Here is a 27,151-nt window from a genome sequence, read left to right on the forward strand (position 1 = left end):
ACGGTGTCACCAAAGAGCCATAAAATGAAAACCAAATGAGTGATAATTGACCCTGGGAGATTTATTTTCTCGGAACAACAACACTCCTGCAGTATAATCGTTTTTTTTTCAAACGTGTCCATTTTCCAACAATCGTCAACTCAGCGCTCGATTCCCCAGAAATAGTCCCGCTAGAGCTCTAAATATATCCCACGTCGTAAATCATTTATTATGACGCAAATAAATCACACACAAAAGTACTTGCCGGTTGGCGGCGGTAGCAGCGATTCCCCCGATTCGCAAATGTCAAGGGCGTGTCGCACTCGACTCGAGTACGGACTCCATCACCAGCTCGCAGCTCCGCGAGCCAAGTCCCGCGAGCTGCCCGGAATCACGTAATTAAATTTTCCCATTTTTCTCACCAGTTAGCCTGCCAGCCAGCCAGCGGGCGTGTTGGAAGCTATCCCATGCGCGTCAAATCAATTCGAAAAAATATAAAATTGATTCCATTTTCAGCCAGATTCCCTCAGGTTCGTGGGACGTGCATTTCATAAATCAATTAGGTTCTTGTGCAGATTCATCGCCACTTCGATCCGCAGCAACCGTACACCAAAGAGCGCAGTGGCACGGTTGTCTATGGAAAGATATGAAGAAAATTGGGAGTTATTGATCCTTGTCCTAATGGTTCTGATAAGAAGAAAAAAGCTTTGCTCGAAATTCAACCACTGTGCGGCTCGCTGCTACGCAGGAGCCGTTGCAGATGGGATGGGAACGCTTTTCATCGAAGGGCATTCGAAGCATCGCGGATTCACGTTTTCAATTTCCCCGCTTTTTCATCGTTTCCGCCGATCGTTCGCAATAAAACCAATAGGTGCACGTAATTGGCACTGGCTGACTGACGTATTTTCTGTTCTTTTTTCTCTTGCAGGTGAGTGACTCGCGGAGAGTGTTTGACCTTTTTTTCAGTCATCCCAGCGGCAAACGGTCGGACGCTCGGTCGCTGATACCCGCGGCTGTTGGACCTGCCGTAGTCTCCGCGGGTAATGCACCGGGTTCTACAACAAGTGCAGCACCCTCGAGAGAGCATCATTGGTGGTAATCTGTCAATCAATTTATTGAACTGTGTGAACCCGCTCGTACTGCGGGTTGGTTCGTCTAGTCGAAGTGATGCAGAATGCAAGTATTGCATCGGGACGTTGGCGTAGGGGAGGAGGTACTATAACAACGCAACCATTATAAGATTTGATATATAGCAGGAAAGACGATATTGCGTGTGCAACAGAGAAGATAACGGACAAAACGACTTCGTGAAACTTTCCAAGTATCACGCGCCTCCATTTGGTTTCCGTACTAAAAATTGAATCATATGCGTAGTGTGGCGTCTCTATGAAATAGAAATACTTTAAGTTTCATGGAATAAATACAATTATTAAATCATAACAATTGAAACCCAACCAGCGACTGTTAGATTTTCTAACAATTCTGTATAAGCGCTAACCAAAACCTGTAAGAATTGGGCATATGCGAAACGGATAGATTTTTATACACAAAATGTTAGCTCACAAACAAATATTGTAAGAAAATCTTGTGAATTTTCAATTTCTCATACAAAATTTGTATAAAAATCTAGCATTTCCTCATATTTCCAGTTCTTATGCAGAATTGTTAGGAAAAGAATTGTTGTTCTTATACAGAATTGTTAGAATCGTTGTTTGTCAATATTGTTAGAAATCATATCGTCAGCTTCGAAACCAGCCTTAAGTTGATTGAGTCTGCTCAGTAGCAGACGAAAATAGCTCAATGATGACAAATCACGATTTAATAGCATAATGTGGTATGGACTTGTTTAATATAAGAGATAAAAGATCAGACGATAATATTTTGTCAATATTTTGCACTGAAAGATCATGAGGATATCATGTTATGCTATTTGTAATAAATGATCAATATCTCGTGCTACCAGTATGTTTTTATCCATAACATATTTTGATATTTGAATGATATTTCGTTGCAAATTTTTCATATTTTTGCCAGTTCTTTTATCTCTTATATCAGTCCAAATCATGTTATGTTATTTAGTTCATAGCTTCTATCTGGGTTGCGTATATACAATTTACTTCATCGACCAGTTCTATAAAAATATTAATGTAGGGAACACAAAAAAATAAATTTATTTAATCTTTTTCTTTTTTACTTTTCATTTACTCTCTCAAACATATAGGTATTAAAAAGACCTTTAGATAAAGAGTACAGTGTGGTTTCTTTATAAGGTATGTGAAGTGAAAAGATAGGTGTTCGAAGTGAGAAGTAATTAGTGAATAGTTAAATCTAGAAGGGAGAAGTGAGAAATGAGAGGTTTGAAATAAGTAGTGATTTGTGAGAAGTAAGAAGTATGTAGTGGGAAGTAATAAGTGAGAAGTGGTAAATGAGAAATGAATTTTTTGAAGTGATTGGTGAGAAGTGAGATGTGATAGGTGAGAAATGATTAATGAGAAGCTAGTAGCAGACCAGATTATTTCAGTGAAAAAACGGGACAAAGGCACTTGCAAAACGGGACATGTCAAAAAACATTGTGACGAAATTCAAAAGCAGTGGAAAATTCAAAATGTATGGGCCTAATTTTCATTTTTCGTTTAGTACCGCCGCTCTGGGCATTAGAGAGATAAGAAAAAAAAAATTTGAGCAAAAAAAAAGTTAAAAGGCAAATGCGAAAAGAGCAACACATAGGGTGGAATTAATGATTTCCCGTGCTAAAACCCTCTTTCATTAATATAAGTAAGGGAAAATCTGCAGATAAGAAAAACAAGAACCTCGACAAGGAAAGAACATTATTAGATAGAAAAAAAAAATTTGGATTGGTCCGTGGACATAAGGCGCAGCCAGTTATCTCACCTTTTATTTCTTGAAATTTTTAATTACATTTCGTCAATATGTCTGAAGTTCTCCGATACGCTTACTAGACCCACATTATATGGGTCGATCGATATGACACTATGTAATGAGTTTTTAAATTGAAAAGACTGTAACCTCGACAAGTTATTCGAAAGCACTTCGGTGTGAGTATGATCACTGCATCCACTGGCTAAATATTGCATGCGGGTTCATCTATAAAAGATTACAATACCGGGTTATCCAGCTTTGAAAATCGAATCTACGAAAGTCAGATTTGTGCAAAAGTTAGCCACTACTCTTTGGGACCTTCACCACCTATTGAGACAGTGAAAATGCTAATAACTATAATGACAAATGGATATTGACTGGGTGGGCTTCACGTGAATAAATACCAAATTTTGATATTTTTTTCATATGTTTTTCGAAATTCCAGCTTCCAATGAGTTAAGCACAGTCCAAAGTTGACTGATTTGGATACAATTTTGGGGAGGGGATCAGGGTAACAAACAGAAAGGAATAAGTGAACGCTCCACGAAAGAATTGGAGAAAGGTTTTTGATCCTCTCTAATATGTAAATGGACTATATCGAATGTAGGCCAAACATGTTCTAACATTTTTAACAAGGTTTCATTCATAATATTATAAATAATTAAATCGTACAAAAATCTGCTAAATCAACATCAACACAGCTTGGAATGAACGCAGCCTTTTACCCTTATAGTCATCGAGACAACAGATGTCAGATGACAATTGTTATGAAATAAATAAATAAATAAATAAATAAATAAATAATGCCAATGGTAAATTCTTCATCCTGGGTAGCAATCGTGCTTCTAACAGATTGTAACATATTGTTATTTTGCTTTCCCAAAACAGCCATATGATGACCCATACTGCTGTAATCTGAAAAAGTGACGTATGCGCCAAATTAGAACATGTTTTCCATATTTACTACTACTCATTAACACCATTTTTGGAATATAGCGTTACTTTTTCAGATTACCACAGCATAGCTCCTAACTCATAAGTAGGGATCCTATAATGAGAAATATGCGAAAGCGGCCATTTTAAGCCAATCAAGCATTGAGAACTGTCAAAACATGAGTAAATCGAATGTTGTTATTGTTGCAGATTGAGAGGTATTGAAATTGTTATGAAATAGATTTTAAGACAAGTTTCATCGAATAAACAATTTGTTTTACTTTCGCGAGTAGAAGTAATCTAGTTTATGCATAGTGTTTTAATAATTTCTATTGCAATGCTTATTAAAAAAACTGTTAGTGGCCAGACAAACATATTCCAAATTGTTATCAAATGAAAAGTCATATAGCTAAATATGTAGACGAAGAAACAGAAGGAATACATTTTGGCTGTTACGCCCTTTTCAAATGTTGGTCTAGATAGGATCCCTACCCATAAACATCTTTTGGAGGCTTACAAGGTCTACTCTGAGCTGCCAAACCATGCGTTTTAACGCATTATTTTCGTTTTGGGTAGAACAACTTAGGCGAAAGTGTTTAAGGATTGTTTAATCTACCCGGAGAAGAAAGAATGATGGTTCAAATCAATACTCCTTCATACCACAGTAGATCGGCACAGTAGCGGCTAAGTAACACAGAGTGCCTAACAAATAAAGAAAGGAATAAAAAAAATCAATACTCCCCTGAAATTGTGGTCAATGCAGAACTTTTTACTTTAATCAAAGTTTGTCATTAAGACTATCCAAAGAACACATTTTAATGATAGAATAGGATACACAATCAACAACACGCGATAGCATGGATGCCTATTCGGTGGATTCACTGGTAAGCGCGCTCGAGTTTTCCTGAAAACCAAATTTTTCTTGTAATGCGTAACTAACATAACATCTCACGCCTTTTTTATGGGTTTGTATACTTTCTTTGTATTTGAGTTCAGATTGAATTTGTATTAATAATATTTTGGAGCAACTAAAATAAAAACTCCCCCTAAAAAATTAGAAATTTCCCATACAAAAGAAAATTGCCAATAAAGAAATCAGGGTATGAGCAAAAAATAAATATAAAATTTCCACAAATAAAACCAAATTTCTATAAACAATTAAGAATTTTGTTGAAAATAAAAAAGCACTTTTAAAAGCAAAAGATGAAATTATAAAAAAAGAATTTTTCATTAAAAAATCAAATCAAAGATCAATAATACAAAATAAGAAAATTTCCATGAAAAAATATAAAAAAGCAATTAAATTGTGCTTTTTTTCCATAGATTTCCCTTTCTTTAAAAGCGTTTAAAGTTCATGTAAAATTTCATCAGCTTTATTGCTTGATTGTATTTTTTATGGAAATTTTCTTATTTTTTATTGCTCTCTATTGATGATTTTGTGGAAATTTTTTAATTTTTTATGGAAAAAAATATTTATTTTGTGGAAACTTTTGTAGTTTGGTGGGGTTTCGGTCACCGTAAAACTTTATATTTTCTGGTTTGTTGATTTTTATCGGTGATGAAAAATACACAAATTTCCGTTTTTTAATAACGTTTCGGCTTCCTCCATTCAGCCATCATCAGATCTGTGATCAAATTTTATTAATTAGTTTAAAATATTCAAATTGGTTACAATTTTCTTTTCTCCCACTTACATTGAAAAACGTTCACTTGCCACCAGTGTGGTTCAATAACTAACCCCTAGTCTAATACTACCGAATCCCTTCTATGTGTTGTACCATGTGCGTCATCGTGTCTACCGAGTTGCTGTTCGTTTGTGTAACGATCGGATTTTGCACACTAGTGCGTTGTACGCCGAGTCAATTCCACCGCATTCTCGTTGTAGGTTCACCGTTGCATCGTTTCCCATCATCTTTATGTGGAAGGCCTCTGCGATGATCCTGCTCTCCTGGTTTTCTATCCGTTCTAAAATTTCCGTATTTCCAAAATCAAAATTGTGTCCTTCTGTCATATAGGAAAAGGGAAGCAAAGACTGGCCTGGCACAACATTATATGACAGAAGGACACAATTTTGATTTTGGAAATACGGAAATTTTAGAACGGATAGAAAACCAGGAGAGCAGGATCATCGCAGAGGCCTTCCACATAAAGATGATGGGAAACGATGCAACGGTGAACCTACAACGAGAATGCGGTGGAATTGACTCGGCGTACAACGCACTAGTGTGCAAAATCCGATCGTTACACAAACGAACAGCAACTCGGTAGACACGATGACGCACATGGTACAACACATAGAAGGGATTCGGTAGTATTAGACTCAGGGGGGTTAGTTATTGAACCACACTGGTGGCAAGTAATCGTTTTTCAATGTAAGAAAAGAAAATTGTAACCAATTTGAATATTTTAAACTAATTAATAAAATTTGATCACAGATCTGATGATGGCTGAATGGAGTAAGCCGAAACGTTATTAAAAAACGGAAATTTGTGTATTTTTCATCACCGATAAAAATCAACAAACCAGAAAATATAACTTTTGTAGTTGTTTATTGCTAATATTGATTTTTTTAATGGAATTTTTGTATTTTTTTTCGTGGAACATTTTGATTTATTTATGGAAAATTCTTTTTTTTATAATTGCTATTTTTGCTTTTTAAAGTGCTTATTTATTTTTATATTGTGGAAAGTTCTCTATTGTTTATGGAAATTTGGTTTTATTTGTGGTATTTTTTATATTTATTTACTGCTCATACCCTGCTTTCTCAATCAGCAATTTCCTAATTGTTTATGGTTTATGTTATGTATTTCTCAGTCATCAGTTATTTGTTCTCAGTTCTCAGCTCTTAGTTTCCAGTTCTCAGTTCCGAGTTCTAAATTTTCTGTTTTCAGTTCTTTATTCCTAGTTCTCAGTTCCCAGTTCACGGTTTTCAGTTCCCAGTTCCTAGTTCCCAATTCTCACTTTTTATTTTTCAGTTCTCTGTTCTCGATGTATGTGCTATGCACGTACCCGCGTGGCTCCAGTGTGTATTTTTTTGCCAGATCGAACTCAAATATCCATCTATCAGTTATACTCAGTGAATGAATTTTATTTGATTGTTAAAAATTGTGAAAACCGAAAGAGCAGATTTATTGCCATCTGTGTAGGACATCTCTACGTCGACTTCAAAGCCTCATTTGATACAATCGATCTTGATCAGCTATGGCAACTAATGCACGAACATGGATTTCCGGATAAACTGATACGGTTGTTCAACGCAACTATGGATCGATTGTAACTCGTTTGGCATAAAGTCGTATGGTATATTTCCATTCGGAATAATGTCGTTTGCCATAATGGTCGTTTGGCATAATCACAAGCAGCACACATGTGCCTTGCCTTGAACCGAGCAAACGCCTAAATTGAAGAAAGGAATCATATCCTCCTACCTTCTGCCGGGCAAATGAACTATTTTGAAAAGGATCATGCAATCATTAAAAGAAGGGATTATATCTGCTCTTGTCCTAAACCGAGCAAATGAATCTTTTGAAAGAAGGGATCATATCTTCCCTTTCTTTAAACCAAACAAATTCTTTAAACCAAACAAATATCGAAAATGGATCCGCTCTAGGAATGTTTTTCAAGATAAATTTATAAGACCTAACAATAAAACAGAATAATACACAGCAACCTTCTGATGACCTATATAAGAGTAAGATATTGTCAAGTGGCTCTCTCCAGATAACACCAGATAACACTGTAAAACTATTATAAGAGCATTTAGAAACCTTTTTTAAACATCCTTCAAAAAAGGGAATTTGGCCGCGACAGCTGTCAAAATGTTGCTTTGAAAAAAGAGAAGCAAAACTTTGCAGAAAAATTATAACAAAATGGATTATTGATAAAAATTATGATGATGAAAACAAAATAATATTTTTTTCAGGTTGTTTTTTTATTCAGTACCATTGAAAGGAAGTGTGCTTCTAATTTTATGATCAAAGCTGGTGAAAAATAAGGTTGAACACCACGCGCTGGCAGTATAACGTAGTTCAGGGAAATAAATCGAAAATATTTATTACCACAACATCTAGGATGTCCACTAAATCGATTAGTACTTTTGCCCAAATTATTAATAAATAAAATTATTTATCAGAAAAAGTATGATACGCGGTGAAAATGTCGTTAAATCATGAATTTCAGTGATATATTTCACTGACTGCGAAATGCTACTTCATTTTCAATATGGCCATCATGGAATTTGATCAGAAAATTTTCGCTTTTTCTAAACACCGTCATAAACTCTTCGCAATGCAAACATTCTTATGGGGGTAATTGATTTGACCACATTATGACCATAAATTGAATCTTTATCCGAGCGTTGAGTATTAGATTTATTACGCTCTTTATTACAACCATAGATCTGTTCATATGGTCAACAGGCATTTGACGTTTGAATCCTTTTTCAGCAGATTTATAATAGGTTTATTGATAGCAATAAGAGCGTCAATGAAGCAATTAGTTTGGTTTTTTTTTTTTTTACTAATTTTATTTGCTAATTATCTAATACATGCATTCATCTCTTAGACTAGGTGTTCCGTGTTTTCTTAACACTATCATCCTTATTTGCTATGTTACGCTTTTAGTTATTATTAATACATTTCAATTGCCTCTGGCAGTTAGAATTTTTCCTCTGGTTGAATTGAACCATGTAGGAATTACAATGTTTTCAACTTAAACTAAACTTAACCTATTTTATACCAAGGGTACAAGGAGTTAATCGTTGCAATAGAAGATTGCAACGATTTTTTATCTAAAATTGAAATTATTTTGTTGGACATTTGTTGCAATGTCTCAATATTAGAAATTCTATGAAGTTCATTGGTACTATACCACGGAGGCAACTTCAGAATCATTTTCAAAATTTTATTTTGAATCCTCTGGAGTGCCTTCTTTCTGGTATTGCAGCAACTAGTCCATATTGGCACAGCATACAACATGGCAGGTCTAAAAATTTGTTTGTAAATCAATTATTCTTAAGACAAAGTTTTGATTTTCTGTTAATAAGTGGATATAGACACTTAATAAATTTGTTACATTTGGCTTGAAGGCCTTCAATGTGATTTTTAAAAGTTAATTTTTGATCTAGCAGAAGTCCTAAATATTTAGCTTCGCTAGACCAATTAATTGCAACCCCATTCATATTGACAATATGTCTGCTAGAAGGTTTGAAATGAGAAGCTCTCGGCTTATGTGGGAAAATTATAAGCTGAGTTTTGGAAGCATTCGAGGAAATTTTCCATTTTCGCAAGTAAGAGGAGAAAATATCCAAACTTTTTTGCAATCTACTACAACTGACACGAGGGTTTCACCCTTTGGCTGAATCTGCAAATAAAGATTTTTGACACCCTGCTCGTAAATCAGGTAAGTCAGAAGTAAAAATGTTATACAATATGGGCCCCAGTATGCTGCCTTGGGGACACCAGCCCTTACAGGTAATCTATCAGATTTAGTATTCTGATAGTTTACCTGCAACGAGCGATCTGATAAATAATTTTGGATCAGTTTAATGATGTACAGAGGAAAATTAAAATTCATCAATTTTACAATCAAACCTTCATGCCAAACACTGTCAAATGCTTTCTCTATATCAAGAAGAGCAACTCCAGTCGAATATCCTTCAAATTTGTTGAGCCGAATTAAGTTCGTAACTCTTAATAACTGATGAGTGGTTGAATGCCCATGGCGAAAACCAAATTGCTCATCAGCAAAAATAGAATTGTCATTAATATGAACCATCATTCTATTTAAAATAATCTTTTTCAAACAGTTTGCTTATTGAAGAAAGCAAACTGATTGGGCGATAACTAGAAGCCTCAGCTGGATTTTGTCCGGCTTCAAAATTGGAATAACTTTGGCGTTTTTCCATTTATCTGGAAAGTATGCCAAGTGAAAACATTTGTTAAATAAATTAACCAAAAAGGATAAAGAGCTCTCAGGAAGTTTTTTGATAAGTATGTAGAAAATACCATCATCACCCGGGGCTTTCATATTTTTAAATTTTCTAGTAATAGATCTCACTTCATCCAAATTGGTTCCCAACGAAGGGTCAAAAACATTATCTTGATTGAGAATGTCTTCGAAGCTCCGTGTAACCTGATCCTCAATTGGACTAGTGAGACCTATACTAAAATTATGGGCACCCTCGAACTGCTGAGCAAGTTTTTGAGCCTTTTCGCCATTTGTTAATAAAATTTTATTTCCCTCTTTAAGCGCTGGAATTGGCTTTTGAGGTTTTTTAAGAATTTTTGTTAATTTCCAAAAGGGTTTCGAACTGGGATCCAACTTCGAGACATTATTCTCAAAGTTGGTATTTCTCAGAATAGCGAAACGGTTTTTAATTTCCATTTGCAAATCTCGCCAAATAACTTTCAACCCGGGATTACGAGGTCCTTGGGATTGCCCTCTTTTCCCCAGTTTAAGACGGAGCAGTAGCTGAAGAGCGTCGTGCAAAATAATGGAGTTGAATGTAACCTCACATTTCGGAATTGCAATGCCTCTGGCTTCGACAAGTAAATTTGTCAAAGATACGAGAGCATTATCAATATCACTTTTGGTATCGAGAGGAATATCAACATCAAAATTCCTATCGATATACGTTTTATATAAATCACAATCAGCTCTATGATAATTAAAAGTAGAGCTGATTGGATTATTTATGAGATTTCAAACGTCACAGGAAGGTGATCAGAGTCAAAGTCAGCATGAGTTACCAATTGGCCACACAGCTGACTTGAATCCGTTAAAACTAAATCAATTGTAGAAGGATTTCGACTGGAAGAAAAACAAGTTGGTCCATTGGGATATTGAATAGTATAATATCCCGCAGAACAATCTTCAAATAAAATTTTACCATTGGAATTGCTTTGAGCATTATTCCATGAACGGTGTTTGGCATTGAAGTCACCAATTACGAAGAATTTTGATTTGTTGCGAGTCAGAATTTGAAGATCAGCTTTCAACAAATTCTTTTGCTGCCCATTGCATTGAAAAGGCAAGTAGGCTGCAATGAAGGAAAAATGTCCAAAATTTGTTTCAACAGAAACTCCCAAGGTTTCAAAACTTTGATTTCAAACGAAGAAAATAATTTATGTTTGATACGTCTATTAATGACAATGGCGACCCCACCACAGGCGCTGTAAAGACGATAATTTCTGTAGATAAAATAGTTTGGATCTCTTTTAATGGAGAGTCCTGGTTTTATATACGTTTCAGTTATAATGGCAATATGCACATTATGAACTGAAAGGAAGTTGAATAATTCATCTTCCTTACCCTTTAGAGAGCGGGCATTCCAATTTAGAACTTTCACACAATTATTTGGAACCATTGAAACAGGAGTCCGATAACAATTTTTGTGTGTACTTTATACCAACCTGAACAGCTTCAGGAATGGTATTTGCTTTGAACATTGCATCAATCATGTGATGCAATTGTTCAGTTAAAAATTAAAATCGGAAGCAGTCATGCTACCTGAATCGGCAACATGACCGTTATTTTCCGTTAGGACATGGGTATAAACCTCATTTTGAGAAGAGAAATTTGGTCTACCAGCAGCGATGTTTGCATACGTAGGTACATTCGAAAATTGGAATTTACTGAAGTGCTTGCTACCCGTTGACGAGCGGCAAAATTTGTTTGTGAATTGTGGTGGGTATGAATTGCTCGACCGGTAACCGGTTTCGAAATTTGAGCGTTTGAAAAATTTCTACCCGTCGAATCTGGGATCCGATTGGAATTTCCGTCATCAATTTTGCACGGGAATTCAAAACTTTGCGTGAAGGGCATTCCCAGAAATTGGATTTATGATTGCCCCCACAATTTGCGCACTTAAATTTATTGGAATCTTCTCTCACAGGACATGCGTCCTTGGCGTGAGAGGTTCCACCACAAATCATGCATTTAGCATCCATGTGACAATGACCCCACTTTTGGCACTTACGGCACTGGGTGGGGTTTTGGAAATTTCCCCCAGGCCTGCGGAAATGTTCCCATGTAACACGGACATGAGACATAATACAGGCCTTTTCCAAACTTTTCATATTATTTAGTTCACTTTTGTTAAAATGAACTAAATAAAATTCTTGAGAAATGCCCTCTGGGAAGTACCAGAGAGGGATTTCTTTTTCATCTTAATTACTTGGACTGGTGAAAATCCAAGTAATTGAGAAATTTCAATTTAATCTCATCCAGTGATTTGTCATCACTGGGGAGACCTTTCAAGACGACTTTGAACAATCGCTCAGTTTGTCGTCGTATGTGAAGAATTTATGGCGCTTCTCAGTTAAATAGTGAAGAAGACGTTTGCGATCGTCGATGGATCCCGGAAAAACGCGACAGTCACCCTTCCTAGCAATCTGGAATGAAAGCTTGATCCCCTGTAGGTTACTCAAAATCTCATTCCGGAAGCCAGAAAACTCGGCAACAGATACCACAATTGGCGGAATCCTTTGCTTTTCGCATGAATCGAATCACCTGGGCTAGAGGTAGATTCGATTTGCTCAATTCATCATTAATCAAATCGAACTGATTGCTCAGTTCGATTGGAGAAGAATTATTTCCGATATTAGGGTTAGAAGGAGTATCTGAATTCTCCAGCTTCCTTCTATTTTTTCTGCGCTTGGGCGGGACGGTCTTGAAACTTTGGTTTTTTGAAGGAAGTGGAGAGTTCAGAGACTCCCCTGTCCTCTTGTTTTTTGTTAATACTCATTGCTGAGCGTGGAGACGTGACCTTCTAAGAGGTTTTTTCCCAGAACGGTGTCCCTGCAGGATTACCACCGCTTGTCGGAATTTTACTTCCGCAAACGGGTCCAACGTAAAACGAAGGCACGGGTCCTTGCAAAGATCGTAACGGGATCAGTGGGTACAAATAGCGCTAAGAAGCACCGTTGAAATTAAAATAGCTTCGGGTAGTATTAAAAACTTCCTTCCGCAAAGAGAGAAAGAACCGCACAGCACGAAAGAACGATGCGGTCTGCAATTAGTTTGGTGATTGCTGTTATAAGTCTGCAATAAGAATTAGATAAACCCGAAAGGCATGGAAATTGTTACTTGGGATATACTCTTTCCTTAACCCTTTCGGAACGTATGGGCCATTAGATCTGTTAAAATTTCAAAAAGTTTCTTAAAATCGACCGGTCAACTAGTATTCACAATTCTTATGCTAAGATAGACTTCTGGTGAAAATTTCAGCTCAATTGGTTGAAATTTAGATGTGCTTCAAATCGATTTAGTGTTTTTGGCATGATTTTGCCCCTAAAAAAATCGTAACTCTGAGTGGGATGAACGAAATTTATTGCAACAACAACTAGATGAAATCCATACCTATCCTCGAAAACTTTGTAGAACATTGTGTTATAAGCGGAACAGATCTTCTACGTGTTTCAACAGATTTCGTACTTCGAGATACTCAAAAATTTACATTTTTCATTGATAAAAGGCCTATGAAATCTACATCCAAATAATTTTTTTAATTGAATTTGTCAGGAAGTTGCAGCTACACATTCATTTTAGTATAGCACGGTATTAAATCTTAAGCAGGTATTAAATAAAAATTGTAGAAAATTGAGGAGTGGATTCACATTTTAATTTGCTTAATTGATTGCCTTATTATAAAGATTTGCACGCTTGCAAGCATTTCCATCGAACAAGTTACCATTGCTTTCCAATGATCGTCATCGAATAGTTTTGGTTGGATCTGAAATGTTGAGACAAAGCTATCATTGGTGACTTGGTAGATTGTCACTCAATTTTAACATCGTGCTGCAACGGCAAGTGTATCTGGTGCAGTTGGTAGGGCGTTCGGCTGATAATCAAAGTGTCATAAATCGTATCGCACAGAAATTGAATAAAAATTTTGTTTGCCATTTTTTAGAGAATCTTCTTGATATGGAAATGCAGCTAATATAATCTTTTCAACTTAAGCGTACATGTTCACGATAGAATTAAAGGCGGAAGTACAAATCTAGTTCTATATGGAAATCTTCATGGCTGCCGTTCTATCAACCATCTGTACTTTCGCCTCTAATTATATCATGGACATGTACGTTTAAATTTGGAGGAAGATGTTAGCATTTTGCAATTCCATATCAAGAAGTAACAAACTCATCTCATCAATTATAACGTGGTTAATGTTACAAGCAATTGCTCTTGGCAGATTCTTTTTAAAAAATGTCAAACAAAATGTTTGTTCAATTTCTGTGCGATTCGATTCATGACCCTGTGATTATCAGCCGAACACCCTACCAACTGCACCAGATACGCTTGCCGTTGCAGCACGATGTTAAAATTGAGTGACAATCTACCAAGTCACCAATGATTGCTTTGTCTCAACATTTCAGATCTTAACCAAAACTATTCGATGACGATCATTGAAAAGCAATGGTAACTTGTTCGATGGAAATGCTTGCAAGCGTGCAAATATTTGTAAAAAGGCAATCAATTAAGCAAATTAAAATGTGAATCCATTCCTCAATTTTCTACAATTTTTATTTAATACTCGCTTAAGATTTAATACCGTGCTATACTAAAATGAATGTGTAGCTGCAACTTCCCGACAAATTCAATCCAAAAAAATATTTGGATGTAGATTTCATAGGCCTTTTATCAATGAAAAATGTAGATTTTTGAGTATCTCGAAGTACGAAATCTGTTGAAACACGTAGAAGATCTGTTCCGATTATAACACAGTGTTCTACAAAGTTTTCGAGGATAGGTATGGCTTTCATTTAGTTGTTGTTGCAATAAATTTCGTTCATCCCACTCAGAGTTACGATTTTTTTAGGGGCAAAATCATGCCAAAAACACTAAATCGATTTGAAGCACACCTAAATTTCAACCAATTGAGCTGAAATTTTTACCAGAAGTCTATCTTAGCATAAGAATTGTGAATACCAGTTGACCGGTCGATTTTAAGAAACTTTTTGAAATTTGAACAGATCTAATGGGCCATATATACCCAGCGTTTTAAATTGACTGTGTATAATCACAGAAGGGAGCTCGGTCATCGCTTCAGGAAAGTTGTTCATCGGGATGTTGGCTTTACTGTAAAAATATCGGTGGTCAAGTTTGACTTTACCCTGAAGACCCAGATATCCGAAACCTTGGGAAGATTACACTTCTGAGAGCATGAAAATGAATTTGAAATATTTTAATCCTATTTTGCCTTGTGTGATAATTCGTCATCTGGAACGTCAAGCCAGTGCTCAGTTTGCAAAAATACGAAATGATCAAGGTCCTCCAAAATCGTTCTCGAGATCATCCGACGGTATCTACTCATCATCGACTTATAACTATTCCGGTTCAAAGAGTATATGCACATCAAGTAAACTGAATTTTCTTAAATGCGAGATGTTCAAGGTACTCCAGAACGATCTTAAGTTCAACCCACAGTCCCAGGTCAACCAAGGCTTTTGAAATGTTCTCTTTGTCAGTATAATCCAGTTCAATGAGCATATGCGCGTCATGTGAACTGAACTTTCTTGAGTACGAGGTGCTCAAGACACTCCAAAGCATTTTCGAGTCCAGCGCACGGTATCTACCAGAAATATCAACCAAGTCTTCGGTAATATCCTTATAATCGGTATATACCCAATCTGGTGCAATAAGCATATGTGCATCATGTAAACCCAATTTTCTTGAATACGATATGTTCAAGGTAGTTCAAAACGCGTTTGACTTCAGCGCACGGTATCTAACAGAGCAACCAAGGCTTTTGCAATGTCTTTATCATCGGCATATATCTAATCTGGCCCAATAAGCAGATGCGCATTATATGAACTCAATTTCCTCGAAAACTAGATGTTCATGGTACTTTAAAACCTTCTCAAGTTCAGGTAAAGGTATCTACAAGATCAAGCAGAGCTTTTGAAATGTCCCAATCATCAAGTATACACCCAATCCAGTTCAATAAACATATGATTTAAATTTCTTTGAACATATGATGTTTGGGGTCTTCCATACACACTTAATTTTTTTTACCGGGATCTCAGCAAAATGTAGAACTTTTACCGTGATTCGCACAGCCGTGCCCCAGCAAACATTTATGTCAAAATTGCTGAAAATCAGCAAATAATTTGCCGAAAATCAGCTAACAAACGTCATTTTTGCCGAAATATCAGTTTTTCATTTTGCTGACGCACGGCTGTGCGGATTTTTGCTGAGCTGCAGAAATAAAAACTAAGTGTGTAATCATCTTAAGTTAAGATCAAGGTTACCGCGACCGGAATTAGAACCCAGCCACCTTCAGCATGGTTTTGTATTGTAGCCGCGCATCTTACCACACAACTAAGGAAGGCAGAGTAACCGAGAAAATATTTTTAGTATAGAACCATATGTTTCCGCGAGTTGACATTGAGTCTTAGAACATCGACTCCACTGAAGCTTGTGAAATAAATGAGTGAAATCCTATCGGCCTTATGGCTCAATGGGATGTTCAATGATGCACTCATACATCGTTAAGGGCTTGGTTGATCGGGTAGATCATTTGTACTGAACTCCAAGACGTTTTGGAGGATCAAAAACGGTCTGCAATAGCTTGTAAAAGTAATTAGTCAAATCCTATCGGCTAAATGCACCTGCTGGGATGTTTAGCTCTGAACGAATAAATCTTTTATGGCTTGGTTGATCGAGTAGATCACATGTTCTGAACTCCAGGACTTTGTGGAGAACCTGAAATAGTTTACGTATATTCAAAACTCAATTAATTTATGTATTATGATCACATGGATATTTTTGGACATACATCTCGGTTTAGGACATTTAGTTTCTAGACATATGTTTTGATGCACTGGAGGATATGAATTCCAGAACAGTTTGGACGGCCTAGGATATCGAAAATATTTAAATGCCTTTTTAGTTCTTTCTATACTAGTTTTGGCAGCAGGCCTGTAGTTGCTTGTAAAAGTAATGAGCGCAATCCTATCGGCTCACCGGACCAGTTGGAATGTTCAGCGATGGACGGATACATTGTTCTTGACTTGGTTGATCGGATAGATCATATGTTATGAACTCCTAGACGTTTTGGAGAAACAAAAAGGCTCGTAGTAGCTGATAAAGGTAATTAGTTAAATCCTATCGGCTCAATTGACCTGCTGGGATGTTCAGCGCTGAACGGATACATATTTCAATACTTGGTTGATCGGGTAGATCACACGTTTTGATCTCCTGGACATTTTGGGGAACCATAAAGGACCTGTACTTGCTATCGGCTCAATGGACCTGCGGGGATATTCTACAATGCACGGATACATCGTTCATGACTTGGCTAATCGGGTATATCACATGTTCTGAACTCCAGGATGTTTTGAAGAAACAATAAAGGACCTGTAAGAGCTTGCAAGGGTGAGCAGCGCAATCCTATCGAATTAACGAACCTGCTGGGATGATCAGTGATGCACAAATACATCGATCATGGCTTGGTTGATTGGATAGATCACATGTTCGTAACTCCAGGATATTTAAAGAACCATAAGAGGCCTGTAGCTGCTTGTAAAAGTAATAAGTGCAATCTTATTGACCCAATGGACCTGTTGAGGGATAATTTCCAATGCACGAATATATCGTTCACGACTTGGTTGATTGGATAAATACGTGTTCTGAACTCCAGGACATTTTGGAGAACCTTTTATAGTTTACCTTTATTCAAAACTCGATTAATGTTAATTATGATCACATGGATATTTTTGGACATACATCTCGATTTAGGACATTTTGTTTCTTGACATATTTTCTGATGCACTCGAGGATATGTACTTCATAACAGTTGGACGAACTAGGACATCCGAAAAAATATTTCAATGCCTTTTGGTTATTTCTATACTAGTTTTGGCAGGATCCAGTACAAAAAACTTAAATTTGTAGTCAAATCTGCGTAAAAAAAATCGTCCTGACAGGGTAATTTCGAGCAAATTCCTGAAATAAAAGAAGGAACCAAATCCTCTTTTGCCTTCTTCCGGGCAAATGCATCCTCAGATGGGGATAATAGGGGGAATGACGGCTTTGGCAGGTTTTGTTCTATTATTGTCAGGGTTTTTTTTATGACTGATTATGCTCAAATTTCGCCTAAACATTATTTGCATATCAAAGAATATTGTGACCAAATTTCATAAAATTTGGTCGACAAAAACCCCCTTGACAATAATAGAACAAAACCTGCCAAAGCCGTCTTTTCCCCTATCTGTCCTTTTTTTTTTAAACTGAGCAAATTCCCGAATTGAAAGGAGGATATCCTCTCTTGTCATCTGTCGGGCGAATGTATCTTTTGAAAGTAGGAATCATATCTTTCTTTGACTTAAAACGAGAAAATCCTTGAGCTGAATGAAGGAACTATATAATAGTTTGTTTTGACGTAGAATTACGTCTTTCGGTAAGACAGGGGGGCAGTCCAAAGTTTCAAATTTGGGACCGTCACGAAAAGAGGTCAGGAAGTAAGAGTCAATAACTTATAACGGAGATTTTGGTATGAGTCGATCAATAAACTCTCTTTGATTCTATACAACTATTGTAAACAATTGATTCAATGCATTTAACTATTGAAAAATTCAATTTTGACAACCAATGTTGAAATTGCACTTCAACAGTAAATTGCCTTCATTTTGGCTAGTAGCCATCCGTCATGAACATGCATAAAATGTTGATAATTAAATTTCGCATCCACTATCGCAATATACCCAGGTTTTTTTTTACACGGTTGGAATTCATTAATTTCTCGGGTAACCTGAATTTTCACAGCTTTTTAAAAACCCCCTGAATTTTCTTTGATTTTTTGTAAATTTTTTCGTGGGGTTAACTCATTGTTTCATTGATGCTGAAGGTCTTAAACGACTAAAACCAAACCGTGTAAAAAAAACCTGGGTGTATACGTAATTCTACGTTCAATTTACGGTCGTATCTTTGATACAACCCTCTACTTTTTTGCTGGGAAAATGCATACGTTGAATGAAGAAATCATATCTTCCTTTGCCATATACCGGAAAATGCATCCTTTGAAGAAGGTTGCGTATATTTTTTTTTTACTTATATAAGGACAAAGTGCACCTTCAAAATGATATTTCCTGCAGAATTTGTTTCATTCAATTTTATTGCCTATTTCGTGCAAAAAACTGGTTTTGATCTCGAACACTTACAATGTTGCTATATGAGTTTCCGTTTTATGTAACCTGTCAATTGCGATCTTGCTTGTGATCCAAATGATCTATAATCGATGGATCGTGTGATGTGCACAGTTCGGGTGCAGAGGCATTTTTGAGTCCCTTTGAGACGCGTAGAGTGTTATTGATGGCTTGCCTGCTATTCAACATTGCCAAAAGGACCAAATGTTCAGTTTCGGGTTCGTTTCAGACCGACAGGGGTCTCACCTGAACAGAGAAGGACCAAATGTTCAGTTACGGCTTCGCTTCGGACCGACAGGGGGCTCACCTGGACAGAGAAGGACCAAATGTTCAGTTTCGGCTTCGCTTTGGACCGACAAGGGGTCCGATTGCTATTTCGTTCTTCGGCTTGATGTTTGGAAGGTTTTTAAAATACTATTTGGATCTCCGGTGTGGAGAGAGAAACGACTTTTATCACGTGAAAATAATTGTTGATTTATTACCGTACTTAACAACGGTTGTTGGAATAATGACATTTTTTCGGTTCCAAGGCTTACTTGATTTTCTCAACAAAACCTTTAAGAAGCGTTTAAGAAAGAATTCTTTTGGTCACTGAGCTCAGTCAAATGCAAAAAAAGGTTTTACAACTACACGATTTCATCTTGGTATACAATAAGACGTTTTCAAGTTTTAGCACATAACCTGAACTCCAAGTGGCTCCACTGCTTTATGTTCAGTACGAAAGCAAAAGTAAAAATTAAGCTACTCATAAATTTTCTCAGAATATGAGATAACAAATATATTAATTGTGTTTTGGAACTGTCAAAAAATCAATCATTTTGATAACAAATTCTTTTAATTGTTAACGAAATTAAAACGAGCTTAACTATTAAATCCCACTCCAAAATCCAATTTTCCAGATTATTTAGGCAAGACCACATAAAAATATGACCGCCAATGGAAACACTTCCAGCATTTGCTGATAAACATTTATAATTTTCGTAAGTAACTTTTAAGGAAACAGAAAACAACACTTCAAACTTTTTTGATTTGAGGTGACTTGCTATGCACATGCCAAATCATGTATTTTTAATCCAATTCAAAATTATTGTTTGTACTCACTCTGTATTTTCGAATCAACACGAAGTTGCGTGCTTGCTACAGTGCGTGATTTTACCATCGAGCTCATATGTTGAAGCACTTATTTCTAAGCCGAAACAATCAATTTGAATGACACAAATTATCAATTACCGAAAAATTATGGACGGCTGACCAAACATCTTCTAATTAATTTTTCGTTCATGCTATATAAAGCAGAACAAAACACCTGTTTGTTCTTTGACCACGAAATATTTGCTGTGACGATTAAAACTCGGTTCAACAAGCACTTCTAAGAGTCTAATGTATGTAGGTATTCGAGAATAAAGTGATGTGAGACGTTAAATTTTATTATTTTATTTTTTCACTACACTAATAATGTTTCGAGTCGCGCTTGTTGGCCCCAAAATTGGCACTTATTGCTCAATAGGCACACACTTTGTCTATCAAGTAGGAACTCTGCTTTACACAAAAGGAAAAAAAATCAAAACACGCTATCAGAAACAGAGGCAGAATGTTCCATCTATCGCTAAATATAACCAGCGCTGGCTGGTGCTGGTGCGAGCTACGGTGGGCTAAAAATAGCCCCATTCTTGATCGGAAAAGAAACTGGCCAAGTGGAGCCGGTGGTATATACGCCTTCGTCGCCGTCGCTGCTGCCGAAGTTTCCGTTATTGACGTGCACCTTCCTAACCTAGCCCAACCTGCTGGCTGTTACACTACGGGATGTGTAGGTGTATGCGGATCGAGCACACACACACCCATCGTGGAAGCCAGTTATGGACACAGGACGCGTCGGAAGTGCGAGGAACCATCGGTATGAATGGAAATAATAGTGCTTACGAAGCCGAATAATGGAATGAGACGAATAAAGGCTATCTCGAAGAGGACCCTTGTGTTTTAGTTTCCTCCGTTTGGGAAGGGGTTATTGCACGAGACGATGGTTGGATGCTAAGTGGATTGATTCAAGTGGGAAATCGTGAATGGCAATCAGGTGGAGGAGTGGTCCGTTGGAAACAGAACTACGTACCTTTATTATGCGTACGGTGCTTGATGGGATATCGAGTACCACCCGCTTATCATTATTGAATTAAACGTTGAAGACTTTTCGGGGTCTCTTGTTATAGCCTTGCGAGCAAAGTCGTAGGTTTGCCAATCCGGAGATAATAAGTGCGTTTCTTGAGCCGAATGAAAATGATTTCGGTTGGGAAAAATTATCAGATCCCCGGGCAGAAATTTCTGCGAAAGTTCCGAAATATTTTGTTTGAAAATTTTCCGTGAAAAAATCGGAGAATTTCCCGTGAAAAATCCAAGTAATTTTTCGTTGAAGTTCCGAAAAATATCCCTTTGAAATTTCAAATGTTTACCTGTGGAAATTCTAATGTATTTCCAATGTTATATCCGAAAAAAATTCCATGTGAATAACATAAAAAAAACGTGGAAGGACATTTATTAGTAGTTTTCCGGAGAAAATGGCATCGCTTTGAGGAATCAGGCGCATCAACTTCTTGAGGTATCTAATATCATCTTATATTTATCATACAACGTACAACAATGATGCATGGTCCTTTTTCCCAAACTACGGGACACCGCCCTCACCAATTAGAATCAATTGATCCCAATTGTCACTGGCATATATGCTCACTTTTATGGATTGAGCCGAAAGCCATCGAATTATGCATATTGCCTCCATTTGCTTGATGGTTGAAAGGTTTCCACTGGTAGGACGCGACGAACAGTGGCCGAATGTTTGAGGATCTCACGTTGAATCTGTTGGGAAAATCTGATAGTGAGCTACTCTCAACAGCCCTGCAGTAGAAATTGTTCGAATGGTTGTGCCTAAATAACATAATCCACATCTTTTCTTTAAGCATTGAAAAAAATCAAAATTCCAAGACCCCCCCGTATTGAAATAGATTTTGGCCGGGTATTGATAGGAGAGCCACCACTATGAAACGACACGAGAGGCAAGAATAATCCAATTCCACAACGAGGGAAGGTGTATGCAAACACGTTTAACGAGTATTATCTGCGCATCGTACTCTTGGTCGTCGTTGTTGTTGCCGTGCCTGCTCTGTTTGTAAACAAAATGATTGGCCATTTGATGGGGTGGGATGCCGGCTGAGCTCGTTACGTTCGTCCAAATTAGACGGAATGGGAAAAACTGGCGTTTAATGCGTTTCGATGGAATTTTAATCTGTTTACTTTGAAAGTAGCTGATTGAAAATGACAAATATTTGCAACAGTTGATGGTGATGGCTTCTGCCAGCAGCTTTTAATAGGACGATTGGAGCTGTGTAAGGACATCTGTCAAGCCTATAGATGTAACAACATCCAATATATGGAAATATTTACCACCATCTGTCGTTCCTCGTTGTGCATATGTTGATCGAACTTTGTCAACTCGTGTTAACCAGCCGAAAGTAAGAACGTCGAAGAGCTGTCATCAGCCAACCTCAGTCGTCATCGTCACCTCTGAATGCTTTCGCTATCAATCAGAAGCGACCGACTGACAAGCAGCAAATGCTGTTGTACCAAATCAAGTGTCATCACCACTGCTGTCATTGCTGTACCGATCTTCGGATTTTCCGCCTCGAAAATTTTCCCGCCACCATTTTCACAACAACCACTAATGTATAACATATCCTTAGCAATCCATCATGATGACCAAAAGCAATCGTTTTGATGTCATGCAAAAGCTGCTAAAATAGCAAATGAATGAAAATAATATAATAAATAAGTTTTATAATTTACCAATACCAATATTGCAGTTTCTTGGTATAGTTAGCATCTATTGATTGTGACGAAGCAACTATCCATAATATGGCAACACTTGGTTCTTATACGGAACAATTTGGCAAGGCATTTGGCCAACAGATTATGAAACCGCAGCAACAACCTAACGCTGTCAATGGTAGAAGTTATAAGATGACATCCAAAAACTAATTCCAAGCATTTCATTTATAACGCAGCTTTGACTAATGTCGACCGTCGCACGATGTAATAAAATGGATTATTATCGAAGTTTCATGTACCTCTAATTTTTTTTTCATAGAAATTTAGGCATAATATACCGTATAAAAGGGCTTAATATATCATTGGCCTAATAAACCGAATAGATCATTAGGCCGAAAGTCATTTAGCCGAATAGGTCATTTGGCCGAACAGGTCATTTAGCCAAACAGGTCATTTGGCCAAATAGGTCATTTGTCGTCACACTTCTCAATTATCATTTCCCACTTCTCACTGCGAAGAGAGACGTTTTTCTTCTTACTTCGCTCTTCCTACTTTTCAGTGAGAAGTAGGAAAAGATTAGTGAAAAGTGAGAAGTGAGACGTCTCAAGAATAGATTTATTTCCTATTGATAAGGGGCGCGCATTGAATGGGATTGCTCTGTTAGAAGACTTGTCATGATGCTCTTGAGAAAACAAAACAAGAACTGTATCGAAACCGATACTGCATTGCCAAAATATTGTTTGGCTAAATATGGCATTTGACCGAACAAACCATTTAGCCAAAGCCCATCTAGCCTAAAGTTATTCCGCCGAAAATGTCATTTGGTCGAAAGGTACATGGGATGAAAAAATCCGTTGGCTCAATTGGCCAAAATGATCGTTTGACAGAAAGGGCGAAATGGACATCCGGCCTAAAGTGTCGGAGTGTTTTGCAGAAACCAAAGTAACCAACCAGCACATGTTTTGAGATGGACAAATTGATATGAAATTTACGAAAAAGAATCCACGTGTCTTAGAGGGACTCGAACCCTCAAACTACTGCTCTCTAGATAGGGGTGATAACCCCTACATAACAAGACCACTTAAAGGTCACGTTTGCGGAAAAGCCATCAGAATCCGAGTACCAACCCACCGCGGTTAGCTCTTTTTTGCAAATTGAATATCTTTCGGATGCTTGATTTGTCCAATCTCCACATGTGCTTTACTGTTGTATATCCACAGTCAAGCGAGTGAACATTGTTTATTAAACGCGGTGGAGGTTGGTACTCGGATTCTGATGGCTTTTCAAACGTGACCTTTAAGTGGTCTTGTTGTGTAGGGGTATCACGCCTATTTAGAGAGTAGGAGGTTGAGGGTTCGAGTCCCTCCAAGACACTTGGATTCTTTTTCGCAAATTTAATATCAATTTGTCCATGTTTCAATGTGCTGTGCATATGCACAGTCAAGATATTTAACAAAAAAAATCGTTTTCGTACGGCCGAGTTGCCAAATAATATGCAATAAATTGTTTATTGATCTTCCATTTCTGCAAAACAACAAAATAGCATTTTCGGCTAAATGATATATTCGGTAAAACGATCTTTTCCCAAACGGCAGTTTCAGCCTAAAGGCCTGCTAGGGTAAACAAGTTTGTTGGCCAAATTTTGAGCTTGGCCGAATATGCTTTTCGGCTGTATGTCGCCTTCGGCCAAATTACATTTTCGGTCAAATCATTTTCGACCCAACAACCGTTTCGGATAAACACCAAATGGAATAAGGCTTACTGTGTTATTCAGCCAAGCGGCATTCGAACAAATGGCTTTCCGTCGAATGATTTTCGGTCGAACAACCATTTTCCATTATTTAGTAATTTCCCGTAGATTTTTCGAAGAATTTCCTTTGCGCAAAACAAATAATTTTAAACAAGAAATCCAAAGAAATTCGTTCAAAACTCCGAAAAACCGAACCACTTTCCGTAAAAATTTAAAAATTGAATTGTTCGAATTCTGAAAAGGTTTAGTAGAAATTCCGGAAAATTCTTCGTGGAAATTTTGAAGAGTTTTTCATACTCGCAGAAGAATCTTGTACGATTGAAACAACTATTTCGTTTGTGAATCAAACAACGAGGACAATTTTCCGTGAAAACTCCGAAGTATATCGTGAAATTTACAGAGATTTTTCCGTGAAAACTCCTTGAAATTACTCACGCATATTCCGCAGAATTTTATGTGTTTAGTTCGAAAATTATTATTCTGATATAGGGTAAAACGACCTATTATGGAGGGGTTAAGCACTGTGTCAAAACAGAATTGATTACAAAAATTCTTCAAAAATTACCTGTTGGTCGATTTCCATATTGTAGTAGTTGAATAGGATGCTCGTTAACTATAGTTTCGTAAATATTACGTCAATTGTGCTGTACTTATGTTGTTTTGTTTTTATCACACTAAAAACAAGCTACCGCAATAATAGGACGCAGTTGCCTATCGTTGCGATATTTTTTGAAGGTCAGTCCTATTGTTGCGGTATTGCATGTAATTCTTATGGGGAGCGATACCGCAACAATAGGACCTTAGCACTACCGCAATAATAGGCTCAAAGGATACAAATTTTTAACAAAAAATGTTGATTTTTCATCATTTTGAACGGAATTTTGTCAAACAAAAGCTGTTCTAGTCGTTAATCCGGAGAGTTTTGGCGTACCCACAATTGTTTTTAATGGTAATATATCCAGAATGGACTACTTTAACACTACCGCAACATTAGGGCATACCACAACGATAGGACGTTTTACCCTACTTTCCGTGGATATTCTGAACATCTTCCTGTCAAAATTTGGATCAAATTCTCGTACAAATTCTGATGATCTATTTTACTAATATTTTTTGTTGCGAGTTCTTAAGAACTTCCCTTTAAAACTCCAAAGAATTCGTGAAAAATTCGAAAATAATTTTCAAATGAATATTTAAGAAAAATAAATGTAATAAAAATTGCCACGTCGATTCACGCCGCCGGCTAATATAACTTCCGGCGTGACGCCGAAAACGCCGCCGCCGCTGAGCAGAATTCTGACAAACGTCGCCGCCGACGATTTTTGGACCGGCGCACACCTCTATTCTCACTCCTCATTTCTCACTTATGACTTCTCATGTGAAAAGTGGAAAGAGTGAGGAAAGAAAGAAGGTGCTCCTCTTCTCACTCATCATTTCTAATTTAACTTTTACAGTGAGAAGTGAGACGTCAAATGATTTATTTGGCCAAATAACATATTCGGCCGAATGACTTTATTGGCCAAATGATCTATTCGGCCATACGACCTATTTGGCCAAATGACCTATTCGGTCAAATGACATATTCGGCCTAATGACCTATTTGGCTAAATGACTTATTTGGCCAAATAACCTATACGGCCAAATAACCTTTTCGACCAAACGACCTATTCGGCAAAATGACTTATTAGGCGAAATGACCCATTCGGCCAAATGACTTATGCAGCCAAATGACCTATTCGGCTGAATGACCCATTCGGCCATATAACCTATTCGGACCTAGTTGGCCAAACGACCTATTGAGACAAACGACCTTTTCGGCCAAATGACCCATTCAGCCATATGATTTTTTCAGTCACATGACCTATTCGGCCAAATGACTTATTTGAAATGACAAAACGACAAATGACTTATTTGGCCAAATAACATCTTCTTCTTCTTCTTCTTCTTATTGGCATTACATCCCCACACTGGGACAGAGCCGCCTCGCAGCTTAGTGTTCATTAAGCACTTCCACAGTTATTAACTGCGAGGTTTCTAAGCCAGTTTACCATTTTTGCATTCGTATATCATGAGGCTAGCACGATGATACTTTTATGCCCAGGGAAGTCGAGACAATTTCCAAATAACCTATTCGACCAAACGATTTATTCGGCCATATGACCTATTCGGCCAAATGACCTTTTCGACCAAATGACACATTCGGCCATATGACCTATTCGGCCAAATGACCTATTCGGCCATATGACCTATTCCGGCCAAATCACCCATTCGACCATATGACCTTCTCGGCCATATGACCTATTCGGACATATGACATATTCGGCCAAACGACCTATTCGGCGAAATGACCTATTCGGCCAAATGACCAATTCGGGCAAATGACCTATTTCGACCAAATCAACCATATGACCTTTTCGGCCAAACGACCTATTCGGACAAATAACCTTTTGGCCAAATGACTCATGCGGCCAAATGACCCATTCGGCCAAATGACCCATTCAGCCATATGATTTTTTCGGTCAAATGACATATTCGGCCAAATGACCTATTCCGCCAAATGGCTTTCTGTGGGTTTTGGCTAAACGACCTTTCTCCGTGGTTTTCAAGCAAAATGTGATGCGTAAGTGAGGTATTTTGGACCACCAGTTCG

The 27,151-nt window shown here is 37.3% G+C and overlaps 2 protein-coding genes across 5 annotated transcripts in view; both read left to right on the forward strand.

Annotated features, from left to right (window-relative positions):
- The window catches only part of LOC134210711 (uncharacterized), a 140,646-nt gene extending 139,446 nt beyond the window's left edge, over nt 1–1,200 (forward strand). Inside the window, exon 5 of the mRNA XM_062686944.1 lies at nt 908–1,200. The gene's annotated coding sequence lies outside the window, so the exon portion shown is untranslated. The remainder of the gene's footprint in view (nt 1–907) is intronic.
- LOC134210707 (uncharacterized) overlaps nt 1–27,151 on the forward strand; it is an 869,243-nt gene that overhangs the window by 290,767 nt on the left and 551,325 nt on the right. The gene's annotated exons all lie outside the window — the stretch shown is intronic.

The sequence above is a fragment of the Armigeres subalbatus genome, chromosome 2, assembly GCF_024139115.2.
Source record: "Armigeres subalbatus isolate Guangzhou_Male chromosome 2, GZ_Asu_2, whole genome shotgun sequence".
NCBI lineage: Eukaryota > Metazoa > Arthropoda > Insecta > Diptera > Culicidae > Armigeres > Armigeres subalbatus.